We start from the raw sequence: 13639 nt of genomic DNA, 5'->3' as shown, positions 1-13639 counted from the left end.
GCACTAGCCTGGTGTACGGTGTAACTTGTTTGGCTTTACTCCGCTGTGCGTTTTCCATATTCAATCATCGAGCTGCGGCCTGGCAGTCAAATCTGTGAAAGGCAGACTCAGTCGGCACAGCTGGGATTTTCGTTTAGATAGTTTTCTTTCAGTCACAAATACATCCTTCATCCTGTTTTCATATTCCGCATTTCACCATTTTTAATCTGCAGAGTAAGTGGACTGACACAGTAAAGACAAATGTACACCTCGGCTTCAATGTAGGGCTTAAACTGACCTGGTATCGGATGCTGTGACAGCTGCATCCTGTTCCAGGTGTGATTTGTAAGGCCAGAACTTCAAGTCAAACTTCAGGCATCTCCACTGTTATTTTGCGAATGGATTCTGAGAACAACCTCTGGATTCTCTGAACAACTCAAGCATCTGACTGGATCCACAAGACCGACGGGGGCGCCTGTAGTCGAGATCACCAGTGATGGTTTGCTGTAGGTCCGTCAGCCATGAAATAGTAACCGATCCTGGTTAGTTATGGTTGGGTACGTGCAAATGCGAGTCATGTAACGTGCGTGTGGATGCAGACCCAAGGAAACACATGGAGAAGATCCATGAGGGTAAAGTTGACCTTGGGTCCTAATGTGGGTGTGACATGGAGGGCAGAGAACTAAACCGTAGCTGGCCGTAGAGCCTGTGGGGGGTGCTATAACTGGAAGACAAACACAGGCCGCATGAAAGCGTGACAGTAGGTTCACTTGCTGCTGTGGACAACACAGTTATTTTGAGGAATCTTTTGTGACCTTTGGATCGTGGACTCCGAGGGTTATGAAGGTGGTCCAAATCTCAGGAGCCAAGTAACAAGGCAGAACAGGCCAACTTCAGTTTATTTTCTGAAAAACGAAGCCGAATTAATATAGATACCGATAAATAATCTAACTTGGCCAAATGAATGCAATATCAATGGCAGATTTTTTTACATTAATCATCCAACCGTTTGTGGTGGGCAGCGTTTAATGACGCAGAGGAAAATCGCTGCACTGTAGACTGGCTTTAAATTAGAAGGTCACAGTCGGCACCAGATTGCTGACAGGTTTTGGATGAGAACCTATTTTCAAATGAGTCTGTCATTGTTTCAAGTTCAAATCCAGCTCTGCTTTTGGCGATTTTCTGTGTGAGCCAGCAAATGCGCACTTTAATGACAGCGTTACTCTATATTTCACCCATCACCCCCTCCAATGTCTACACTGGCCTCCTGCCACTTTATCCAGAACATTCCCTTTACAAAATTGACACACAATCAGTCTTGCTGTTTGTCCTACCTGTTTGACAGCCATTGCAGCTGCCAGGACATATTTACCTGAATACACCTGAAGTGCATTGTGGGAATTCTAATTCCGAAGCATGTCACATTCACCTTTTCATTAAAAAACAATAACTCATAAAAAAAACAAATGTTAAAAAACAGGATCCTTCATTTCCTGTTGGTCTCCAGGATGGAAATGGACAAACCCTGCATTGCAGATGGTGACAAGACACATTTGTCAAAAGAATCAAATCTTTCATGCCAAGTGTGGCTTAGCTTAAGGCTCCTCCAGGCATTGAAAGGAAGCCTGTTTGCACCCAGAATGTAGTTCCGAAACTTCCAAACGTATGAACACAAAGAGAGAAAGGGCAGTGTCACCCTTTCTCCTCACACACATCCACGTGCGAGTGTGAGCCTTTCTGAAGTGTGCAGACTGCTGTACAGGCTGACCACATCTTTGGAGAACTTGCAATGTCCAAAACATGCAGGGAGATCGTTTATAAATGAGTTAGTATATTATAAATTTTGATCTGAAGATATATGTACATAGTGGATATTCTGCTTAGATGATTCATGATTCTGTAGTGAACCTTTTAAAACCTTGGTAGTTTGTTTTTTTCTGATAAATAACTGTAAAACGTTGCTGGTATTATTCAACAGCAGTTGAATTAGAGAGCAGATATTGAGTTTATTTTAAGAGGCTTCACCATGTATCAGGCCAGGAGAGGTTATCAAACATGTCCTTGCCATTTTTTGCACGTGGGTCTCCCTCGCTGGAAAGTATTAATAATGGTATTCGATATTTCCATCTCTGCTGGACTCCCCGTGCCAGGTGCCAGCTCCAGATGTCTGAGTTACACAATTGTAACCAGATGTGTGAATGAAAACCCCCCTGTACTCTGACGGGAAAAAAATCAATTACTGGGGGAAAAAAAAGTCCTTGCCGTTTGTTGGTAGTCAGATCAGCAAAAGCAAGTTTCTGCTGCTACCAGAGGAATTTAAAAGATTAATCTTTTTATTCTTTGCATTGTTCTTATATCTGTTGTATGCACAAATATCAGACACTCTTGAGGAAATATTTCATACCAATACAATAAAAATACTTTTTATAGTTTCTGGTATTTTAGGCATTTATGTCAAATAATACATAAACAGACTATTTGGCTGTGATGAGTTGGCACCCCATCCTGCATTATTCCCTGCCTCGCACCCATTGCTTCGGGAATAGTCTCCAGAACACACATGACCCTGCACAGGACAAACAAGTATAGAAAATGGATGGATGGATGGATGGATGGATACGGTTACTTATTTCATCATCTATAAACTATACTCACTACACACCAGTCATACGCTGAGTCTCAAGCAGGAGGCGCCCTTCCATGTCCCTACTGGATAAGACAGATCTGTAAAATGTTTATTTATATCTGCAAATTTATGGCTGTCTTCTTACAGCGGAAGCTTCCAGAACAGATTCAGGGCCTGTAGAGAGGGGCGCAGGAAGCCGACATTTCCACCGGCAGCGAGTAATCATGTTTTACACCAATAATAAAAACCAGAGAGACTCTTACGTGTCGACTGCACTGATTATCAGCTGGAATTCCTACTTGTGCTTCTTCATTTCACCGCGAAAGATTTTGATCAGAATCTTTGGAGTCCGAGTGTTAACGGAATTTCCCAGGTCTGACAAACACACACCGACCCCGTTTGACTGTGAGGCGAGTCAGAGCAGAGACACGGAGAGTCATGACATGGTTCCATGCCAGCGCTGTCCCCTGGCATTGGCACATTCGGAGCTCACATCAGATCTGCAGAATGCCGACATTCACGCAGGGGGTGTGGGATCCTTTCTGACCCGGGGGGCCAGAAGCAGGTAAAAAGACCAACTGCGGCTTAACTGAATTCTGCAAACACATGTCTTCAAGACTAGCAAATGAGTCACGAGTTCTACAGCCCATAATAAGCTCCCTCCTTCAGCACTCAACCGCATGCTGACGACACTGTTACGGAGACCTGTGGAAAAAGTGTCTTTTCTCAGCTGCCGTCTCTCTCTCTCTCTCTCTCCTTCCTTAAGGAGGAGGTTAAGCAGGCGCCATGGCGATGCTATACCCGCAGCGATGGACGCCAGCGGGCTTGTAGATGCTGGTGAGTTTCCATGGCTCCGTCCCATTTGGCCAAGCGTGCTCTCCCCCCTCCACTTATCCACCAGCGAATGCAGATTGTCTCTGGCAACATTCACGTCACATAAAATTTAAAAAGTGGCATTTATTCGCGACACGGGAGCTGCTCTGTTTATGGCAACGTGGCCCAGGAAGAGGGGTTGGGAAGACACTGTGATTCCAGGGCAAAAACCAGCATACCTGAGTTTCCCAGCCGAATCCCGTCTCACTCTGCTCGTCGTAAGCTCCTGTCCGGCAGGCGTGAGGAGCTGTCCTGGATTATGCCGGAAGGTTGGCATGTCAGTATGCTGCCTCATTGTGCCCCACCACAGAACTGCCAAATGGGAGGAAACCCAGTAGACATAAATAGAGCCAGTCTTACATTTTTCCATGTATGCAGAAGACTTCAGAGAACAACCCTGTCTCCCTTTCATAACCTATAAAATACACTACATCCTTGCTAAAATTATGCCTTCATATCATCCTAAGTGTTAATGTCCACAGAAAGGCTCCATTGTCTGAACTTCACGTTATGAATCAGCTTCTCGGAAGGACAGCACTTCCAGCAACGGACGTGATCTGAACATGCTGTGTAATTCTCTTTCCCGGACCCAGCCGCTCAGTTCACGGACCGATTCACCAAGTTACCCCGAAGCCAGGAAAACCAAAATGCCGTTAAACGTAGTGCAAGCTGAATCCTTGGGTTCCTTTAAATCAGAGCTAGATAAGACTTTAACAACTCTGAGCTATTAGTTAAGTTCTCCCCAAGCAAGCTCTATGGGCCGGATGGCCTCCTCTCGTTTGTATAGTTCTTATGTTCATGGGTGTCCAGCAGGAAATGACCAAAGCGACTTCATTATGATGAAGCTTTTGTAGGAGCTTTTCTGTACTGAGCAAACAGAGACAAACACTGACTCCATCCACGCCTCCCTGCTTCAGCCGATAACCTGTTTAGATGCGATATCAAAACATTACCCTAAAGCCACCTAGGCGTGTTTAACATTTCAAACTTAAATTCTCTGATGGTGATATTTATTCTGGGTCTTTTAGGGTATATAGATGTCTGGGACATCCAAAGAAAGTTTCACCAAAACATTTGTTATATTTTTGTCTGATGCTCTTCTCAAAGATCTGAGCTATCCAGAATTGGTGTGCGGTTTGGCAGCTAGCATGAAAATCCAGCCTGATGGTTTGACCTGTGAATGAAGCAAGTTTAGCACTGAATCTGAGTGGACAGCAAAATTGTGACTGTCTCATTTCTGGACTAATGTCCCAAATTCTAGTTTGAAGAGTATAACCCCTTTGTGTTTTCTGTCACTCAGACATCACTGTTTGTTCTCTGTCTCTCTGTGATATTTCAAACGTTTCATGAGGAATTACAAGCATAAAAACTAGCACAATCCTCATTTCACAAACGGAGTATGCTGCTTATTAAAATGGCGAAGCTCTGCATTCTAAAAGTGCAGTCAAGCACACAGCACGAATTTCATCCATCTGGCAGAAATATGACCACTGACTGCACCTCTAGCTCTGTTTCAGCTTAATGAGCAGTTTGGAATCACATGTTTGACAACGTTTGGACCACTGTAGAGGATTGCCTAATAACTGCATGATTAGACTAGCAATGAGTTTCTGCAGGTGGTTTCAATGAATTGGAGTTGTCAGTTTCCACTGTTAAAATGTACAGATAAAGTGCACTGGGTCAAAGAGAGAGTGTGATATATTTTAATGATCATCTTTTTGGAGCAACTGATGTTTTTTTCCTGTAGGGAAGGACGTAGGCTTGGTGTCCAACATACTCAGGGATATCGGAGGACAATGTGAAACGACACACAGCCTTTGTGGCCCATTAAATTCTAGAGATAAAGCTGCAGGTTTTCCAGTGCTTTCTGTCGAGGATATCTGAGCCTCCTCTGTGTAGATCCAGCTGCTCCTTCTCCACCTCGCTGACTGTGTCCTGCTCTCTGGTGCAGCTGAGATGGGCTACAGGTGGAGACTCTCTGTAGCTGGTCCTACTCCACCTTGCAGCTTCGCTTGGGCTTGTGGACGGAGTTGGAGATGTCCTCCCTGAACCATGTCTAGCTGTGAAATAATATGCAGGGAGGCAGCACAAAGCCTCAAAGAAAAAAAAACACAAAAAAATTTTTTAGGAATGTATCTTGCACGCATGGCGTTGCTAGATTGCCCTTAGGTGTGCATGTGTGAGTGAATGGTGTGTGAGTGTGCCCTGCGATGGGCTGGCCCCCCATCCAGGGTTGTTCCCTGCCTCATGCCCGTTGCTTCTGGGATGGGCTCCAGACCCCCCGCGACCCAGTAGGATAAGCGGGTTGGACAATGGATGGATGGATGGATGGATCTTGCGCGCATTGACTAGAGGTGAAGACGACATGTCCAGTTGCAGAGGAAGAGCATGCTTTCATAAGAAAGCTTGCTGCACGCAGGCCAGGACAACTCAGACACAAAACCACAGCGACATGAGCCACATCCATTCTGCTAAAGGCAAACAGAAATTACAGAAATGTGAATGCCTGCCCACTCTCAAAGCTTCAGCATGAAAGCTTGCTCTCAGTCTCCAATTTGATCAGCTTCACTAACCAGTGGTATGAATTTTATTACCATTGGACAGTTAAACTGCAATTCTTTTTCAAATGATTATATGGCAGAAATATCAATTTTCACACAGCTCAGCCGGCCTGAATATGAGGTGGAAACAACTTTCATTTACAGGTGGGGGAATGTCCAAGTACACGCAAGGATGTGCTGTATTGTCTTCGTGGCCAGGTATGACGGCATGTCCCTCAGCCTTTCCCCTAGAGCAGTGTTTCCCAACCCGGTCCTCAGGACCCACAGACAGTCCACATTTTTGCTCCCTCCCAACTCCCTCTCAGGCAGTCCACAAACATGGACTGTCTGTGGGTCCCCAAGGATTGGATTGGATCGGAGCCTCCCTGACCTTAGCTCCCCAAAGCCACCTGCTGTGCATCGCCGCTGCTCAGAGCACCTAAATCCTTCACCTTGATCTTGGCACGTTCTTCTCCAAACACTCAGTGCTCCTGACAACAATCCCCAGTCTTCCGTGGCCCTAAGTGTGCAGTGACACACCGAGATCTGTACCTGAAGCAGAATCAGCCTCAGCAGAAGCCTGCGTGGATCCTGGACTAAACCAGTTTGCTCCTGATTTCTCATTATCTCAGGATCACGGCTCTGAAAGTTCTCCTGCGACAGTGACAGCAAGGTCTCACAGCCAGAGAGGAACCCCTCTGCGGAGTAGGCGTCCTTTAATAAGGGACCCCAACACCAGTGTAAATCTATCCAGGCAGCAACCAATGGAGAAACAGACACCAAACTCTGCACTGATTTCTATTCATTACAGCTGGAGCCCAAACCGGTCTCACATGAAGGACGGCAGTGCTAAGGGCTGGTGAAGGTCAGCACTGGCACCTCGCCCAGGGGCTTTATTTCAGGGGTACAAGAATTTGTGTTAACAACAGTTACAGAGTTCAAACTTAAATTCTGCTGACTTACGGTGAGCTGAGGATCACATTAAACCTGAAAATCACGACATCGGTTTGCTTTAAAACCTTTTTGCATCCTGCCTTTTCTGGATCCTTCATTCAGTGATCAGGCTTTGCACACAAGAACTTTAATTTACATTTCAATTTGTGCATGACAGTTCAACTTTTCATAATATATGTATATACATATGTATACATGTATACAAATTTTGATTATGTAGTTTGTTCAGTTTGTTCTCAAAAAAAAAAAACAATATTGTATTTTTTTTTCTTAAGGACTCTTCATTATATAAACTTTCCCGCTTATTAAAATGACATAATTATTGAATAAGAGTATGATTATGAAAAACTTTCTTTACTTAAGGCTGTGTTTATTTGTTCTTTAAAATATATGTATCCTAACGGCCCTCAGAAGTTTAAATTTCCATTTTGTCTTTTGAACCAGAAGTGCCAGAAAACAAGTGCCTTAATGTGCCTTAAATCTGCCAATCTGCCGTTACATACTCACACTCACGCTTGTTTGTCCAGCTCCTTTGCTGTCAGCTTTTCGTTCCGGCTTTCTGTTTGTTTGTGCAGTTTGCTTTTCTGCCTGTAGAGGTCCCCTTTGCTCCAGTGTCTCCCAACTTTTCGTAAACAGACTAGCAGACACCAGATCAGCTGCCCCCGCTTAATGGAAACTCATCCCCGATTCACTTTACTCTTGACTTCACTTCAATTCCAAAAACAGAAACCATTAAAAAGTTCATTTGATTTAATATTTGCCTGTGACCCAGACTAATTAATGATCTATTTGTATTTAAAGAACAATCTATTTGCATTTATGGAAATTTACATACGACTTTTTCTTGGAGTGCCAGAAAAAAAAGTTCAGAAGTTTTCATTACTTCCACGGTTGTTCCTAGTTTCCGTTGCCCGGGAATAGCTGAGTGTAATTCCATGAATATTCCGGTCTCGCTATTGAACCTTGGATCGTGGACAGGTCCAGCTGTAGGTCCCCTGTGCCAGGTGCCTCTCCCTCATGGATCTGTCCTCTGAACATCTCTGTGAGGTTCTGCCATTTTGAGTCACAACTAAGCTATATCTGCAGACAACATATCTACTCCTCCTTGTGAAAGGGTTTCCCTGCCTTAGATTTTGTTTGCTGTTGTTATTCTCTTACATTTTGGAGGGGGGGGGGGGATTAAATGCCAGATTTCAATAACAGCACCATCACATGGCTCAATTATGCTTTAGATCCGGCTGTTAGATCTGGCTGTCAGGATATTCAATTCATCTCCAGCTCATTTCAATCTTTCTTGCACACCTTTATATGTCAAAATGCATGCTTAATTTTACTCCTTATTCAGAGAGACAGACAGACAGATAGACAGTCAGACAGATAGACATACAGGGAGACAGAGAGTTAGACAGGCAAACAGACCGACAGACAGAGACACAGGCAGAGAGACAGACAGAGAGAGATACACAGAGAGACAGATGGAGAGACAGACAGAGAGAGAGATAGATGGAGAGACAGATGGAGAAACAGACAGAGAGATAGACAGACAGAGAGAGATAGCGAGATAGATGATTGAACAAGTGCCATTCTGTTACTCAATCAGTGAAATTTATATGAGGTGCTGTCTAATGATTAATCTGAAAGAGGTCTCTTAAAATTGACTTTTTCACCTCTCGCACTTCAGCGATAAGGTCAGAATGAGTTCAGTTCTACCTGCAGGGGGAAACTGACAGCTGTCATCATGCAGGAGGGGGAAAAAAAACTAACCATCACTGTTATTCTTGGTGAAAGTACTGAGGACAGGAACGGATGCCAAGATATTTAAATTCCATAAAAAGTACTGAGATACAGGGATGGATATCAGGGTGGTAAATACTGCAGAAAGCAGAAGAGATTCATGATGAGATACTTTAGTATGTGAGCAGCACTGCTGGTGAGCAGGGTGGAGCATGAGAGAACAGTATGACAGAGATTCAGATGTCTTATCATCAGAGAGAAGCAAAGAGCACCAACCAGTGCTACTCTGCTGAAGAGGAATCTAAAGACGGGTCATGTGGTTAGCTTAAAACTGAGTCAGTCGGTGCCCCACATTTCTATGGAAACGAGGATGATCATGATCTCTGATTAGAGTGAACACGATGGCTTCACTGTGGATCTCAGGAAGGTCGCAGCTCGTTCCTCTAGGTCCACCGTGGCTTCAGTGGCTCTTGGCTGTACCTTCTTCAAGGTCCACGATAACAAGACAAGGTGAATATTGTGTTTTCATATCAGTATTGACTGTTACATCCTTGTGCATCAGAGGACAGGATCTCTAAGACTTTGCAGCTTTGGAAAGAGGGCAAATGAAGGTCTACATTTGACATTGGTCATCTGGTCCAGATGTGGGCCATGTGTGGGCTGTCCCTGGGTGGACTTCCAGTCTCCCAGCCCTCACGCAGAGTTCGCCCGCTTATTTAAAGGGGAGCCTCGCCTCTTGAGGACATTCATGCTCCAATAATCAGATCTGATAATCTGGCTTCATGGTTTGTTAGCCACCGGCTATTTGGACCTGAAGGTCTGCGGTCACATTACTGTACTTCTTTGCAGCAACTTCTCTGCTAAAATCAAAGCCATAACTGGCTTGTGACTATCTGTCCCAGATGGCAATCTACTCATCACTACTTAGCATTATGAACATTTCCTGTTCTTTTACTTATAAAGATAAAACCCTTGATCAGAAGCCCAGTGCTGTTGAACATCCCAGCCTGATAATCGCACCTAACTGTAACTTTACAGGCCTTTTTACTGCTTTTTAAACCCGGTTTAGCCTGAGAGTCTGGCCTCCCTCTCAAGGGTGTGATTCTATCCTATAAAGGACCTGTTATTCTGTGGGTTTGGGGCAATAATGCAATGCTTTATCCTTGCATGGGATGCCAGTCTGTCAGCGTACTATGGTGTACTACAGTGTACTTCAGAGTTATAGGGTTTACTCCATGTGCTACTGTGTACTATGATGTATTACAACGAACTATGGTGTTTCTCAGTGTACTAGGGTGTAGTACAGTGTACTACTGTGTACCAGGATGATCCTTGATCCTGTGTACTACTATGTACTTGGGGAAGGTACTGTGTACTATGGTATATTTCAATGTACTATGGGGTACTATGGTATACTAAGGCCTAATTAAGGCCTGAACCACTAACATTTAGATGTTTTATATCACTTTGAAGTGTCGCCATCATCACTGCAAGATGAATTAATAATTTTGTGTTTTTTCTGCACATTTTTTCAGACTTATTTTGTGATGACAGAGACTGAGATTCAACGGTCCCTTAAGCCCAGATTATCCCTCCATCCTTTCCGACCCCAAAACAGCAGGCCCTGCAATCCGCCAGCCGTGTGGATATTGAATATCAACACACCTGTGTAAATATGAGGCCAATCCAGGATTGTATGAAAGCACAAAATGTCTGGTTTTTTACCCAGGATGGCGACGGTTACTTACTAGGATGAAGAGGAATGTTTTTAAAAGCCTCTTCTCAGAGTTACTCTGGAAACGTCCCTAGATGTTTATCATCTGTCTTTAGTTTTACATTTCACCAGGAACCCATCACAATGGGAGTCCCATTGTTCGTATTCTTACACTAGAACTTACACTGATTTATTACTTATATGTTTTTGTTAAGATGATTTAGGGCAAATATAAGTATATCAGCAATATCAGTCAGTTATGTCGGTTATCATTCAGATGTCTGATGTTAGCACCATACTCTGTCAGAGCTTTTTGTCCCTGGAGCCAGGGCTGCTCCACTGCAGGAATCTCCAGTGGAAATTAAACTGAAAAGAGGTCGATCCACCCTACACCACTGGGAGACACCTGTGAAACATCCACATCCCCCCACTCCACCCGTGCGGTTCTGGCCGAAAAACGATCGTTTAGCAGCTAGCTTAGTCATTTTTCCTGACTGACACCGCAATGGTCCTCATATTAAACCACAGGGATGATATTCGACTCCTTTTGGGGAGGTTGTTCCTGCCAAGCCTGGGTTAGGAGCCTGGGATAGCCTCTACCTTCAGTATGGGACTGCGACACTCCACCTCGAAGCTCCACAACATTCTAAACACTGTGCCTCCGCAGATGTTGTCAGAGACCTGGCAGGTACTAAATAATATCCATCCCTCCATCCATCCATCTTGTGACTAACTGGTCAGTGTTGGGGGGCTGGTGGTGAATGAAAGTATCTCACTGTTATACAGCCTAAAACTGCATGAAATCCATTTCCATACCGCTGTACCTGGGGACCCTCGCACAGGCAGAACCACAGAGGAAAATGGAGATTTAAATCATGAATCAACATTATAACGTGTCAGAGTTGGACATTTTCAATTGCTTTTTAAAATTAAAGATTACATTTTTAATGAGGAACGTCAACAATATCACGATCACTGTAAAAATGTCAGAAATACATAATTCTCTTATATTAAAATTAATGTGTTTTTAATTACTGGATTTTTTTTTTTTTACTTTCATTAAAGTTAATCCTTTGGATTCCTCCTCAAACGTCTGCCCAGGTTGTTTTTTTTCTTTTCCAATGCCACTGTTCTTCTGTAGTGGTTCCAGAAGCCACCTCTGTTTACAGGACAGGACGTCCTGCCACTCAGTGTTATGAGAGACTTAAACAATATTCATATTCCCGATAAACAAACAGGATATTCCCTCTGATCCTTCATTTCTTGTGCTTGATGTAGGAAGCTATACAAATCCTTCGGCTTCTCCCACTTGATCCTCTCTTCATCTGTATTCAGGAGTGGGGTAGGAGGGGCACTGAGCACTTTTAAGTTGCTGCTCCAATTCTGAGAAGAAACTGTTTACGTAGTCGAGCAGTGCCCTGATTGATCTGTGTCGCGGTGCAGAGTATATAGCAGATCGGATCAGGAAGTGTGATTCATCACACGCAGATCTGTCTGCTCGTTTAGCACAAGGAATAAATACTGCCGATAAGGCTTTGATGTGATTCGAGACGAGAGGGGATGTTTTATGGATGACGCGAGGGCCCAGAGTCGAGATCTTGGCAGGTGCGGAGGAGCTGTTCCTGAGACCTTGTCGTTGTGCTCTCAGTTGTGTAGATATACGGCACATTTTGGGTCGAGACAAGTGAACTTTTAAGAGATTTAGGGCTTGGAAAACATCAGCAACAACATGTTTCTTTTGGATATACACACTTCCTGAATTTCAAGTGACTTTCACTCTGTTGCTTTGAAAAATCCTAGAAAGACCCATGTTAGACAGCCCTTAGAAAACCTCCGATAACACTGGTATCCCCAGACCCAAAGCAGCTCACCTCTTATCTGCTACATGGAAGCATCTTGGTCAGGCTCAGACAGAGGAATTTGACTGTATGAATCCAAAAAGTAGCTCCTTACGAACAGCACTTAATGAAAGCAAGTAATATTAATAATAGTGAAGGATATTCAAATAACCAAGATATACACACATTCCTATAAAATACCTTACATTCTGATTAAATTCTGGATTCAAGTACTAAATTTCTGTGGAAAATTAATATTTCCTCAATTAATTGTCAGTTTTGGTTTCCAGTTCAGGTGTGAGCTTTAAAAAGTTTGCTAGATGCAGTATTTCTCCTGTTAATCCCCATTTCAGTTAGGATTTATGTAATCATGTTAAAGAACCGTTAACCTGTCATCAGGTGATGAGCCCCGCAGAACATTCCGGCTGCCACCAAGCCGAGGCGGGCGAGTCACGATGGTTTCAGAGGGACATTCGACATCTGTCTCCAAAGACTGCCTAACATCATTCACATCGCTTGGGTCAACACTCCCCGAATTGAGCACCCGGCAGCTCCAGAACGCGCCGTTTCGTTTCAATAAGAGCCAGCCGGTCGTCGTAGCGACTCTGTGACCTCCACGTAGCATTAGGTGTCAGTAGCTGTACGAGAGACAGCATGTGAGCACACTTTCTTCTCGGGGCCTGTGAAGTCATCAAAGCCAAGCCTGCTCTGAAGGCCCAGCCTGGTTTTAATTAGCCTGTCCGTTGTAAATAATAGGAACAATATTGTTTTGCGCCTAGATTTCGCTGTTTGCGCTGATGAAATCCAAATGTCCGCCACGGCCGACTCGGGCCTACCGGTGCTGAACTTTTGATATCCCCTTACACGATGCATTTGATTTTAAGGAAAGACAGCGTCACCCTTTTGCTGTATTTTAATGCGCTAATCTTTGACGGACCTGGATAACTAGATACATATGGAAATCAATAACTTTATACAAGCTGACGGTGTATCAAAAGGAAACCATCACTGTTCTGACACACGTTAATAAAATATGTGCGCAGAGAGAAAAATCAAAACAGGCAGCGGAAATCAATGAGGACGAAGGAAATCTGAGCAGATGAAAAGCTGTTTCCTGACTCCTTTTGTGATTAAAGAATCTCTCACTCTCTTTGTGTGTCATGAGATAAAAACTCACAAAGTATAAAAGTGAGGAAAGTGATTCATTTCTTTGCAGAATGTTTTCCTTCTTACCCTCTTGCTTGGCCATTTTTTACGGCAGTGCTCCTCCTGACTGACTCATTCTCGTTAATTCAGAAGCGTGACCTGTCTTTCTGTCTGATTGGCTCCAAAGAACGCTCTTCCATTGTTATGAAAATGAACTCAGGTCAGGTTTTTTTTT

The 13639-nt window shown here is 43.9% G+C and overlaps 1 long non-coding RNA gene across 1 annotated transcript; it reads left to right on the top strand.

Annotated features, from left to right (window-relative positions):
- The first annotated feature begins 3085 nt into the window (after positions 1 to 3085).
- Positions 3086 to 10435, top strand: LOC140589055 (uncharacterized). The gene is made up of 3 exons (XR_011990246.1): positions 3086 to 3170; positions 3372 to 3442; positions 10242 to 10435. It is a non-coding gene; the product is annotated as an uncharacterized lncRNA (long non-coding RNA).
- The last annotated feature ends 3204 nt before the right edge of the window (positions 10436 to 13639 follow it).

The sequence above is a fragment of the Paramormyrops kingsleyae genome, chromosome 4 (assembly GCF_048594095.1).
Source record: "Paramormyrops kingsleyae isolate MSU_618 chromosome 4, PKINGS_0.4, whole genome shotgun sequence".
In the NCBI taxonomy this organism is placed as follows: Eukaryota; Metazoa; Chordata; class Actinopteri; order Osteoglossiformes; family Mormyridae; genus Paramormyrops; species Paramormyrops kingsleyae.
This window is presented reverse-complemented; position numbering and strand designations above follow the sequence as displayed.